General features: G+C 41.1%; 1 protein-coding gene across 1 annotated transcript in view; it reads right to left on the bottom strand.

The window, feature by feature from the left end:
* The window catches only part of LOC143958907 (uncharacterized), a 382,425-nt gene extending 369,460 nt beyond the window's left edge, over window positions 1-12,965 (bottom strand). The window contains exon 1 of the mRNA XM_077467890.1: window positions 12,875-12,965. The gene's annotated coding sequence lies outside the window, so the exon portion shown is untranslated. The remainder of the gene's footprint in view (window positions 1-12,874) is intronic.
* Window positions 12,966-13,166: the final 201 nt, after the last annotated feature.

Genomic DNA, 13,166 nt, shown 5'->3' with positions numbered 1-13,166 from the left:
GAGTCTCTATCCCTTAGGGAACTTCTAAAACTGTTAATTTTGCCTAAGCCTTACCCTGAAAAAAATCTTTTTTGTTTTGACGTCTGCCTAAAAAAAATAGCAGTGTACTTCTACTATGACTATGCCTTGGCATACCTGTTCTTTACTGTAAAAGCTCTGCAGTGTGAGATCACCTAGAGCACTGCTGCCTCTGACAGCTAGGGGTTGATTTACTAAAGTGCAGTTGCTCTCTGAAAATGCAGTTGCTCCAGGACTTAGTAAATGATGTAAAGCTTCACTTTGCAAAGAATACTCAATCACATGCAAGGAAAATTTAAAAAAAATGCATTTTTGCTTGCACATGATTGGATGATGGAAGTCAGCAGACCTTCTGATCATTTACTAAGCTCTGGATCACATGCACTTACAATGTGCAACTGCACTTTGGGAAGTGCACAGTCTATTTGCCTTTAGCAAATCAACCCCTAGTCAACCCCCTTGTCTCACAAGTTTTTTTTTTCCTTTCCGGAGAGAAAGTTGCAATGCGAGGTTGTGCTTTATTCATTCTGTAGATCTGTTTTCAGCACCTCTCCTGCTGCTTTTAAATTCATGCCCTATTAGGTCACCAATCCAGGCACAAACTCTGGCATGAGGAAGCAAAGCATTACCTGTATAAAGGTGGCCATCTTTACATAGACACCAGCCGAACAATGCATGGTAAGTCAGTAATGGGGAGAAGATCAGATGCAGAAAGCCTTCAAGTGGTTGTAAATCCCTACTTATACCCAGTGAAGTGATTGGCCTCAGGTGATACGCAGAGATGAAACAAATCCTCCTACATAAGCTGTACCTGTTTACTTAAAATTTTCTCTTCTCTATATTCATTCAAAGTTCAGAATTTATACAGCTTGTCTGAGCTTTCAGAAAAAGGGAACGGGTAGCTGAAATTACACTCTGCAGGGCTTAGTGAGATCTGATTGGATGGCGGTGACACGCCCTCTTCACACCGCACACAAGAAAAGAGCTGAGGCTATCAATCATAAGCTAAGTGCTGGAGCTCCCTTCCCTGTTACCTTTTTACCTCTTGGTGTCAGGAAAACGGATCACAATTGACTTGTGCAGATACCAGAGGAATGAGGCAGCAGACAGAAATGACACTTAGGGGGGTATTTATTTATAAAATTGGAGAGTGCAAAATCGGGTGTAGGTCTGCATAGAAACCAATCAGCTTCCAGGTTTTATTGTCAAAGCTTCATTGAACAAGCTGAAGTTGGAAGCTGATTGACTACCATGCATGGCTGCACCAGAATCTGAGCGCTCCAGTTTTAATAAATCCCCCCAACCCCTCACCCTTAGTGCTCTGGGTTGAGACAAGCACACACTATAGAGCAGGGGATAGGCAACTTGGGGCCCTCCAGCTGTTGCAGAACTACAAGTCCCATCATGCCTCTGAGAATAATTTTAACTGCCAGCCCTGCAATGCCTCATGGGAAATGTAGTTCCACAACAGCTGGAGGGCCCCAGGTTGCCTACCCTTGCTATAGAGGAATATGTTTTGTTCATATTTCCTCTCTGAGGTTTACAATCACTTTAAGGCAATACTGATGATCAGTTCTGTGCCATCTTTTTTTTTTATGGACACAGCTTTAAGTTTATGTTCTCTTGAAGGTGTTTTTTCCCCGAATCTTACAAAACGTCAAATGATCAAAGTAACTCCTTTAGGGTGGTTTCACACTGCTTCACTGAAAATTTTTAGTTTTTGGATGCATTTTTGCCACAATTTCTGGACTCCTGACTCCAATCATGCACCAGTAAAACGTGGACATATGACTCATAAAACACCAATCACACACAGCAGGGGCATTTCTGGGGTGTGTTTAAAGCGTTTTCAATTTATTTAAAAGGGAGGGGTGCATTTTTGGCCTGTTTTTTCGGGTGCTTTCACATTGAAAAAATGCAGCACTCAATTTGGATATTCCTTTACCCAGCCACATAGTATGTACCTGTAAAATTTATCATTATATATCTTCTTCGGGTATTCTGCCAGCTGCCATTGCAGATATGGGCATCTGAAGCCCGCTCCTCTGCATTTCTACAATTTTCGGTACAGTTGGCTACCCAGCATGCACCTCCCGGTCTCGCACATGTGCAGTAATGACACTGCGTGGACCGCATTGTTGATAACAGGTTGCCACAACAGAATGGTCGAATACTCCTGGGATGGATGACACCGACATCCCAAGAGTCCACAGGATAGCCTAATGATGTAATTGCCTAGGTAAAAATAAAAAAAGAGGTACTTTCTAATAATAATACAAAAATTATAATATCCATTAATTCACGCACTACAGATGGGCATTGTAAAGGGGAGAACTTAAAAAAATTGGTGAAAATTCACTTTAAATTTAGCTTTTTATGTTTTAGTAGCGTAAAACACAATTATGTTAGAATACTGTGGCAAACTACAAGAATACAATTTCGTGAAAGCCTTTCCAAACCTAGTGAAGGCGAGCACTGGCAGCAAGACTGACTAATTAACATTGCAGTATGTGTGACTAAACTGATAGACAGCAGAGTTAATTCCAATGTCACATCTGATCCAGCCAGATAAAGAAAGTGACATGCTTTAGGAACATGTTTAAAGATTCGTAGACAGCGCCTTGTGGACACACTGACATAGATATTCTGAATAACTGTAAAACAGTAATAGAGTTGTTGTTTTTAGTCTGTTTTTTTAGATGCCACTTCATATTTTCCATTTGTCTATACAGGGGGAAAAAAATGAGTGTGCATCTTCTATAGTGCTGTCCATATGGATCTTGCCCTACTATGTAACCTGCAACACAGGAAAACTAGAGAATCCAATTAAAAAAGTTATTTCCCAGCATACATTAAAATTGACTGCTATTTCCGTTTCTTCCATGTAGCGAAGCTCATTTTGTTCCGAGATGACTAAACCCTAGTCCACTTTTTAATTTGTTGGTACAGATTAATATACATTTCATTAATTTGGGATTTATTTACTAAAAGAAAAGTGACTGTTCACTTTCCAAGGTGAAAATAAAGCTGTGTTCCTTTCAACTGTCCAATCTTGTGTGATGGAAATGGTAAAAAATCTGGATTTTTGCTTGCACGTGATTGGATGAACACAGCTTCACCATATTCATTATGCTAAGTAAACATTAGGACCCATTTACTCTATTGCGTTGCAGTAACGTGCACATTAGTGGTGGCTGGTGTGTTTTTCCTTTCCCCCCAGAGGACAGTCGGGACATCAAAGCCCCGCACTTACCCCATCTAAGAAATGGGCGGGCAGGCAGCGTGTCCGGCAGCTTTCTTCCTGCTCCTGTGGTGTGGATCACGGCTCACGGCGGCTCCCCTCCTCCTCCTCCTAGGTGTCCAATAGGATTACCTCACCTTTCAGCCAATCAGGAAGTGGGTATCAGACCCGCGCTTCCTGATTGGAGGTTAGGCGATTCAGTGTTAGAAAAGTGAATAATCATTTGCTTTTCTAACCCACCCGGGTGGGCTCTGAGCGCAATGCTCTGCGCTGAGTCCACCCTATTTTGAAGCTTATTAGAGCCTATAGCTCTAATCAGGTGCTTCAAAAAAACACGCCCGCCACTGCAATTCATGCGCCCAGCATCCTGAAAGGGGCCGGAGGCATGAATAGGGGGTGGCCGCGGCGGCCATGGATAGATTCATGATATGCATGAATTTATCTAATAATCATATAGGGGGTGGCATGGATGAGGTGGTGGCACCCTTAATGGACGGGCCGCCCCTGGTGCACATGTTGGTGCAAGCACTGTCATTCAGTGAATGTGAATGTGTTGACATTCGGTAAAGTGTGCTACTAGATATGGTATGTTTTGATGCGCTTGGTGCCTTATACAGTCCATGTAAATAAATGCGTTTCCTTAATGTAACGCACATTAAAGCACAGCACGTGCTTTTACATGCATGCCCTAATGCTCCAAAATAGTGTCAATGGACCCTATAAGTGCCATTACATTTGGGAGGTTCAACTGAGGCACACAAATAACTGTCACATTTAAATTTAGTCTGGAAATGATTTTATTGATCTTGTATTCATGCTGAATATAATATTGTGAACTTGCCAAGATTGCAAAAAGAAACATCTCATCGACATTTAACCACTTTCAGACCGGACCATTTTGCTGGTAAATGACCAGAGGTCTTTTTACACTTTGGCACTGCGCTGCTTTAACTGGTAATTGCGCGGTCATGCAATGTTGTACCCAAACAAAATTTGCGTCCTTTTCTTCCCACAAATAGAGATTTCTTTTGATGGTATTTGATTGCCTCTGCGATTTTTATTTTTTGCGATATAAACGTAAAAAGACCGCAAATTTTGAAAAAAAATGATATTTTCTACTTTTTGTTATTAGAAAAATCCAATAAACTCAATTTTAGTCATACATTTAGGCCAAAATGTATTCAGCCACATGTCTTAGGTAAAAAAAAAAGTCAATAATTGTATATTTATTGGTTTGCGCAAAAGTTGTCACATCTACAAACTAAGGTACGTTTTCTGGAATTTACGCAGCTTTTAGTTTACGACTGCCTATCTCATTTCTTGAGGTGCTAAATTGGCAGGGCAGTACAAAACCCCCCCAAATGACCCCATTTTGGAAAGTAGACCCCCTAAGGAAATTGATAAGAGGCATGTTGAGCCCATTGAATATTTTATTTTTTTGCCTCAAGCGATTGAATAATGACAAAAAAAAAAATATATTTTTTTTTTTACACAAAGTTGTCACTAAATGATATATTGCTCACACATGCTATGGGCATATGTGAAATGACACCCCAAAATAAATTCTGCTGCTTCTCCTGAGTACGGGGATACCACATATGTGGGACTTTTTGGGAGCCTAGCCGCGTACGGGGCCCCGAAAACCAAGCACCGCCTTCAGGCTTTCTAAGGGCGTAAATTTTTGAGTTCACTTCTCACTACCTATTACAGTTTTGAAGGCCATAAAATGCCAAGATGGCACAAAACCCCCACAAATGACCCCATTTTAGAAAGTAGACACCCCAAGCTATTTGCTGAGAGGCATGTTGAGTTCATGGAATATTTTATATTTTGCCACAAGTTGCGGGAAAATTACAAACTTTTTTTTTTTTTTTTCACAAAGTTGTCACTAAATGATATATTGCTCATGCATGCCATGGGCATATGTGAAATGACACCCCAAAATAAATTCTGCTGCTTCTCCTGAGTACGGGGATACCACATATGTGGGACTTTTTGGGAGCCTAGCCGCGTACGGGGCCCCGAAAACCAAGCACCGCCTTCAGGCTTTCTAAGGGCGTACATTTTTGAGTTCACTTCTCACTACCTATTACAGTTTTGAAGGCCATAAAATGCCAAGATGGCACAAAACCCCCACAAATGACCCCATTTTAGAAAGTAGACACCCCAAGCTATTTGCTGAGAGGCATGTTGAGTCCATGGAATATTTTATATTTTGCCACAAGTTGCGGGAAAATTACAAACTTTTTTTTTTTTTTTTCACAAAGTTGTCACTAAATGATATATTGCTCACGCATGCCATGGGCATATGTGAAATAACACCCCAAAATAAATTCTGCTGCTTTTTCTGAGTACGGGAATACCACATATGTGGGACTTTTTGGGAGCCTAGCCGCGTACGGGGCCCCGAAAACCAAGCACCGCCTTCAGGCTTTCTAAGGGCGTTACAGTTTTGAAGGCCATAAAATGCCAAGATGGCACAAACCCCCCCCAAATGACCCCATTTTGGAAAGTAGACACCCCTAAATTTAGGGGTACACTAGTGAGACTAGGTAATAAATGGCGGGTGCCCTGAAACTATAAAAAAATAACTAACCAACCAGCGTCACCTGTAACAGTTATATGGTGATCACTGGTGAAAGGGTTAACTAGGGGGCAATCAGGGGGCTTTATGCGGTAGTATATGGGGGTCCCTGGCGCTATAAAAAGCTGCGGCGAACCTAAATACCTACCTGCCTAACTAGCGTCACCTGTGACACTAATACAGCGATCAGAAAAACGATCGCTTATTAGGCTGGGTTCACACTGGAGCGATGCGGGAACGCCACGAATGCGCGGCGGGTTCCCGCATCGCATGCCTCCCGGCGGCAGTTCACACTGCCCTATGCGAACTGCTGGGAGTGTCAGTGAAATGTTAATGACACCCCCAGATCAGTTCGCATATCGCAGTGCGATCTGCAAACTTGGATCGCATGGTGTGAACACCCATGCGATCCAATTCTGCTGCGGACCAAAAAAAGGGTCCCGTGCGAGTTTGCGGCGGGTGCGGTGGGTGCGACACGAATTCAGCCATACTATCTGTATAGCTGAACTCGAATCGCACAGAGATCGGATGTGATTTGCACTGCAGTGCGGTGCGAATCACATCCGTTCTCATAAACCGCTGCAATGTGAACCCAGCCTTAGTGACACTGGCAACGGGGGGTGATCACGGGGTTAAACCTTTATTGGGGGGGTTAGGGGGTACCTTAGAACTAAAGGGGGCTAACCCTAACTGCCCTAACAGTTATTAGTCACAAATGACACCCGCCGGGTGATCAGGGGGTTAAACCTTTATTAGGTAATAAATGGCGGGTGCCCTGAAACTATAAAAAAATAACTAACCAACCAGCGTCACCTGTAACAGTTATATGGTGATCACTGGTGAAAGGGTTAACTAGGGGGCAATCAGGGGGCTTTATGCGGTAGTATATGGGGGTCCCTGGCGCTATAAAAAGCTGCGGCGAACCTAAATACCTACCTGCCTAACTAGCGTCACCTGTGACACTAATACGGCGATCAGAAAAATGATCGCTTATTAGGCTGGGTTCACACTGGAGCGATGCGGAAACGCCACGAATCCGCGGCGGGTTCCCGCATCGGATGCCTCCCGGCGGCAGTTCACACTGCCCTATGCGAACTGCTGGGAGTGTCAGTGAAATGTTACTGACACCCCCAGATCAGTTCGCATATCGCAGTGCGATCTGCAAACTCGGATCGCATGGTGTGAACACCCATGCGATCCGATTCTGCTGCGGGCCAAAAAAAGGGTCCCGTGCGAATTTGCGGCGGGTGCGGCGGGTGCGGCGAATGGCTGAACTCGAATCGCACAGAGATCGGATGTGATTTGCACTGCAGTGCGGTGCGAATCACATTCGTTCTCATAAACCGCTGCAATGTGAACCCAGCCTTAGTGACACTGGCGACGGGGGGTGATCACGGGGTTAAACCTTTATTGGGGGGGTTAGGGGGGTACATTAGAACTAAAGGGGGCTAACCCTAACTGCCCTAACAGTTATTACAGTCACAAATGACACCAATGCAAAAGAAAAAAAAAAGAAAATAAAATGACATTGGTGTCACTGTGACTGGGGGGCAGGGGTAATTGGGGGGGTGATCGGGGGGGTGTGAGTGTGCCTGGCATGTTCTACTGTGTGTGTAGAGTGTTGGTGCAACTCACCGATCCGCTCTCCTCCGTGTCGGAACGAAAAATACCGACACGGAGGAGAGAATACATCACTTCCTCTCCTGTGTTTACATTACAGGAGAGGAAGTGATGTCACGGGGGATTTCTATTCGTCGGGAGCGATCGCGAGGGGGTGGCCATGAATGAATGGCCGCCCACTCGTCCCGGATCGCTCCCGGACGAAAACGGACCGCCGCAGGCACCGGGCGGGGGCCCGATCGGGCCCCCGACCCACGGGAAGGCAGGGACGTACAGGTACGCCCATATGCCTGCCCGTGCCATGCTGTCGACGTACATCGTCGTGCGCCGGTCGGCAACTGGTTAAAGAGGCTGCTCAGAGAAGGAATTCTCATTTAAGGCTGCATTGTATTCTAGAAAGTTAATTGCAATTATTAGGCACCACGTGAACAGCCATGATAGTGTACAAAAAATTATGACTGAATGACACATGTTCCTTTTGAAACACAGTGCTACACTACTGGTGGTTGGAAAAAGAAAATAGTAATGATAATAAAGATACAAGGAAAGCTATGGTCTCAACATGCACTTACATTTTATAATATCAGCACTGTAATAACAATACAAACAATAGTTACTATTGACAATCCAATACAAGCTTGCTTGAAATACAGTAATACTTTGGATTGCGAGCATAATTCATTCCGGAAACATGCTTGTAATCCAAGGCACTTGTATATTAAAGCGAATTTCCCCATAAGAAATAATGGAAACTCAAATGATTCATTCCACAACCATTTCTTTATAAGTCTTTCAGTTTATAGTGCATATAAAAAGATTATAGCAATGTGACCAGGTTGTGTAACCATAAAATGTCCATCCACAAATGGAAACCTCCATGAGGGGATTAAAAGCAAAATCCATCAGGAGCTACAGATTATAAAAGAGAGAGGCGCCTCTAAGTGTAGCAATATGGTTACATTTAATGAAGGTACAATATGTGCCTGTTTTAAACATCAACCATGTGACTTGCTAAATGTTGTACCTTCATTAATGTTTCAATGTAGCCATATTGCTAAACTTAGTTACGGCTGTTCTGTTCTATACTCAGTTATGACGTGACGCTACTTGTATATCAAGACATCGCTTGTATATCAAGTCAAAATTTATTTGAAAATTTTGCTTCTCTTGCAAAGCGCTCTCAAGCCAAGTTACTCTCAAACCAAGGTTTTACTGTATCTGCTTTCTTGTTGTAAGTGCTGCCTGTCTGCTAGCCATCTCTTTCCAAAGCTTTCTGGATTCTCAGCATGGATCCCCAGCTTCTCAACTATGAAATGTGTAACACAGCAGTGCCTACTCACAGGGAATTGTGAATACATGCCACAGAATTCATGGAAGTAAATGTGTGGAGATCTTCAAGTACATTTATAAACTTCAAAATTGTTTGGAGTGATAGGAGTAGGCTGAAAATAACAGAAATATAATGTGGAAATTAATTTGAGATTTTAAATTTTTACCATGGATACACCTTAAGTACCCATTTAAAACTAATAATATGTGCTTTTCTGCAATCTATTTATAATGTTATTCTTCTTCTTATACATGTTTTTATGGTATGTTAAAAAGAATTAAAAACATTTTAATATAACGACATCACTATAAGCCTAAATAAATTATACAGTAGGTTGCATTGAAGGTAATTTGTCCATTTCATAGGTCTATAGATAGATATCATATGTTTTCGTTTCCTTAAAAACTGGAAGCAAACTTAGCTTATCGTCTAGTTTATAGCTGCTTTAAGCCATCTATCCTAAAGGAAAATTGATCTGTACAAATGAGAAAATGAAATGCCCATCTAATTTTACTGAAACCTAACAATTCATACAAAAGGCAGGAAATTAATACAAATCTGCTAAAGCAGCATATTGGTGATTTAGCAAGCAATACAAATGCAGAGTTAGCTGCAGACTCAGTATCGTTTCTAACTCTTCATTTTAAACACAATGTAGAAGAAACATCAAAGGCTGACAACAAAAAAAGACTTATTTGACCATTGAGTCTACCCATTTTTTGGAACTGTCTTGTTTGAGGATATATCTATGTTGATGTTAAACATGTTTAAATTCAATTAGGGCTCTTTTAAAGTAGTGGCCGGGGAGAGCAGTAAAAACAGGTGGCTGGGCTGCAGTTTTATTGCCCCCTGACTGCCCATCAATATTCTTAAGCCCCGTACACACAATCGGAAATCTCTCCAGCAAAAGTCAGATGAGAGCTTTTGGTCGGAAATTCCGACCGTGTGTATGCTCCATCTGACTTTTCCTGACGGAGTTTCCGCCAGCAAAAGATTGAGAGCACTTTTTCAATTTTTTCAGACGGAAAAAGTTCCGATCGGAAATTCAGATTGTAGCAATTCCGACATGCAAAATTCCTAAACATGCTCGGAAACAATTTGATGCATGCTCAGAAGCAGTGAAATTAATTTTTTTGGCTCGTCGTAGTGTTGAACGTCATTGCGTTCTTGACAGCCCAAAGTCCAGAGAACTTTTATGTGACCATGTGTATGCAAGCCAAGCTTGAGTGGAATTCTGTCGGAAAAACCATCCAAGATTTTTTCCGATGAAAATTCTGATCGTGTGTACGCGGCATCACATTACAGCCTGACAGGGCTGTACAAATTCTGTGGGCATGATGCTATGCTTCGCAATCATGGCAATTTTAACTTGGGCCGCAGAATCTGACAGGTGGCAGGCAGCTAAGTGAAATTGGTTTCAGCAAATTTAAAAAAGTGTAAGGAAAACCCTATCAAAACAGGCAGTGGTAATGCCTCCTGAATGCCTGCCGGCTGTTGCTGTACCACCCATAAAGCTTACCACCTCCCTGAAAGAGCCCCTGCTGTTAAATGATGCATTACCTCTAAAGAAAGTCTGCTAGAATTGCCCACTATTCCCTTAGTAAAATAACACTTTCTAAGGTTAGCCATTGACCTTTCCTCCTACTAGTTTAAGGTCATGTCCCTGTGTTCTTGAGCTCAGCTTCAACTTGAGAATACTGGCATCTTCAGCCTTATTCATACTCTTAATGTATTTAAATGATTACATCGTGCCCCTCCTTCCCCTCGAAACTGTGCACAGTAAGTTTTTCCTGTCTTTCCAATATATATATATATATATATATATACATATATATATATATATATATATATATATATATATATATTTTTTTTTTTTTTTTTTTTCCAAGTATACATTTTATTAACACCTACAACAGGCAAAAACAGGTCAATACAGCCAGTATATCAGACAGTAGTGTAAACCTTATATACATATCCATACAGGCATCTGCAAAGGTTACAGAGGGGGCATAATATAAATTAAGAGTCAAGCAGATGCTTTCCAATATATTTTATCCCCTAGACCTTGCACCATTTTCCAAACTTTTTCTAATTGTGTAACACATATAAAGGCATTGGAGCAGCTAAGTACTATGTGTGGTATTAAAAACTGCAGCATGTATCAGTCATCTGCACTGCCAGCTTTATACTGGACTTGTCATCTCCAAAATTCCACTGGTACCCATACCAACCCATACTGTTTCAAACTCCCTGCATGTAGCTGTCAATGACACTAAAGTAAACATACGTCGCTGTAAAGTAGTAGCATTCTGCAGTGTCTCACCTACAGTGAGGAGAGTACCACCTGTGAGCACACACTTTGAAAACACTACCCAAGATTACCTGCCAGCAGACAAATCCATTGAAAATTGAAATCCTTCTGATTTTCTGTATCACTAAGATGACTATGGGTAACTCTCTAAGCTCCAAGCACATAGTCACCTTTAATATTAAGGATAGAATAATAAACTTTAATGCTTCTAAATTACAGCTTTAAAATGATTCCAGAGCATATGCAGTACATTCTACATACCCGCATGTTGTGCATGGTCCTACGTGAGTTTGATATGTTCTGAGTTTAGTGGACTTAGATTTTCAAACTGGTAATGCCCACTTATTTCCCAAAACTGAAAACAGACTGTAAATAATGAGGCTATTTATACAGAATTCAGGAGCTTATGGTAATTGCTAATTATTGGCCAATTGCAACTGTTCATGGCACAAGTGTCTGTCACCAGTACAGCAAGTCACATGAAGTCACATGCACTTCACTGGAAAGTAGGTTGGCATCTCCCGTATTGGTGTTAATTTGATCTGATCCTAAATTCCTAGATTGTACATCTTCTTCAAGGAGCTTTTATGTTTTTTAAATGTGTATTGTCACATGCTGATGAATTATCATAAAAAAACCTAAGTGAATATATTACAAATAATAAGGACTAGCACCTGAATACTGTATATATTTAAGAAAGATCTGTGAATCAGATATCTACATTTCATGTAAAATAGAGATAATCCATGGGGACTAAAAAAAAGTAGGTATAATTGCAGGATATGGCAGAAGAGATTCCACTGCACTGCATAAAAGTTTTATCATTTCAGGAAATCATATGTGAACATTAAACTGTACATGTACTATGTCTATAAATAATTCCCTTATAAAAAGGACATTTTAAAATAGAACTTTACCTAAAAAAAGAAAAAAAAATGCGAACAGTCAGGATTTTTATTGCAGAAAGAGACATGCTACAGCATGACTCTTCTGCAATAAAGTTACTTACTGGCCTGTCCTCACTGTATACTGAGCTGCACATGCTCAGTGTAAGAATTTTGCCAGTGCTGAGATGACAAGGCTTCTGCGCATGAGTGGGAGTGACGTTGTTTCGGCCCAGCTAATGGAAGCGGATGCAGCAGCGCTTTGCGGTGGTTTTAACCCTTTTTTTGGCCACTAGCGGGGGGGTGGGATAAAAGCACCACGCTGGCGGATGAATAGTGCCACTAAATTGGCAGTAAATCGCTGCTAAAAATAGTGGAGTTTTACCACCGACACACCCATGGCCCCAGTGTGAAAGGGGTCTAATGGCAATTGTGGGTTGCAGAGCCTGACTAAAGTTTCTGCAGACGTTTAAGTAGTTGGAGGTCTGGGATATATGATAGATCAATCAAAAGTCCTGACTAGTAATCACAACATATATAAATCAAATATAACCAGATTACTTGTTTTCCGTTGCTCTGTAATCTGTTTTTATTTGCTCATTGGTACTCATTTTAAATTACACTGTGAGTGGCAACAACATCAGAATAAAGTAATTAATTTTGCCCAAAATATACAGCAGAGTATCTTTAGACACAGACCACAAATATTGTGAAAAGGTTATAAGTTGCAATACAGACATAAAAAAAATGTCAAATTGGGTCTTTATTTTACATTGTAGACTATTTCAAAATGAATTTGAGAATGTGTCTTGTGGAAATGAATGTCAGTTTGGCTTCAGATAAGTGTTTTCCAAAATGTAATGTGTTAAGGCACTTTAGAAATTACCTGGCAGAGATGATGGAAGGTGCAATTTTACAATGACTTTCTTGTTAGTTCATGCTTTCTGGGTTGGGTTCTTCATATTCTTCGAAAACCTAAGGGTATAAAAAAGGAGATAGCTTAAAACATCTTTTAAACCATGTCAAATTTAAATCACTGTTTAAGAAAAAGTGTTCACGAAAAAAAAAAAAACAGGAACAAGTATAATGTGTGGTCCCTATCTGTATCTGTTTGGTATTTCCAAACATGTTTTAGTCAGTAAAACAAAAACACCTTTTAATATTCAAGACTCTTTATG

This window comes from Lithobates pipiens, unplaced genomic scaffold (assembly GCF_037356315.1).
Source record: "Lithobates pipiens isolate NorthernLeopardFrog02 unplaced genomic scaffold, aLitPip1_a1.2 Scaffold_64, whole genome shotgun sequence".
Lineage (NCBI taxonomy): Eukaryota > Metazoa > Chordata > Amphibia > Anura > Ranidae > Lithobates > Lithobates pipiens.
This window is presented reverse-complemented; position numbering and strand designations above follow the sequence as displayed.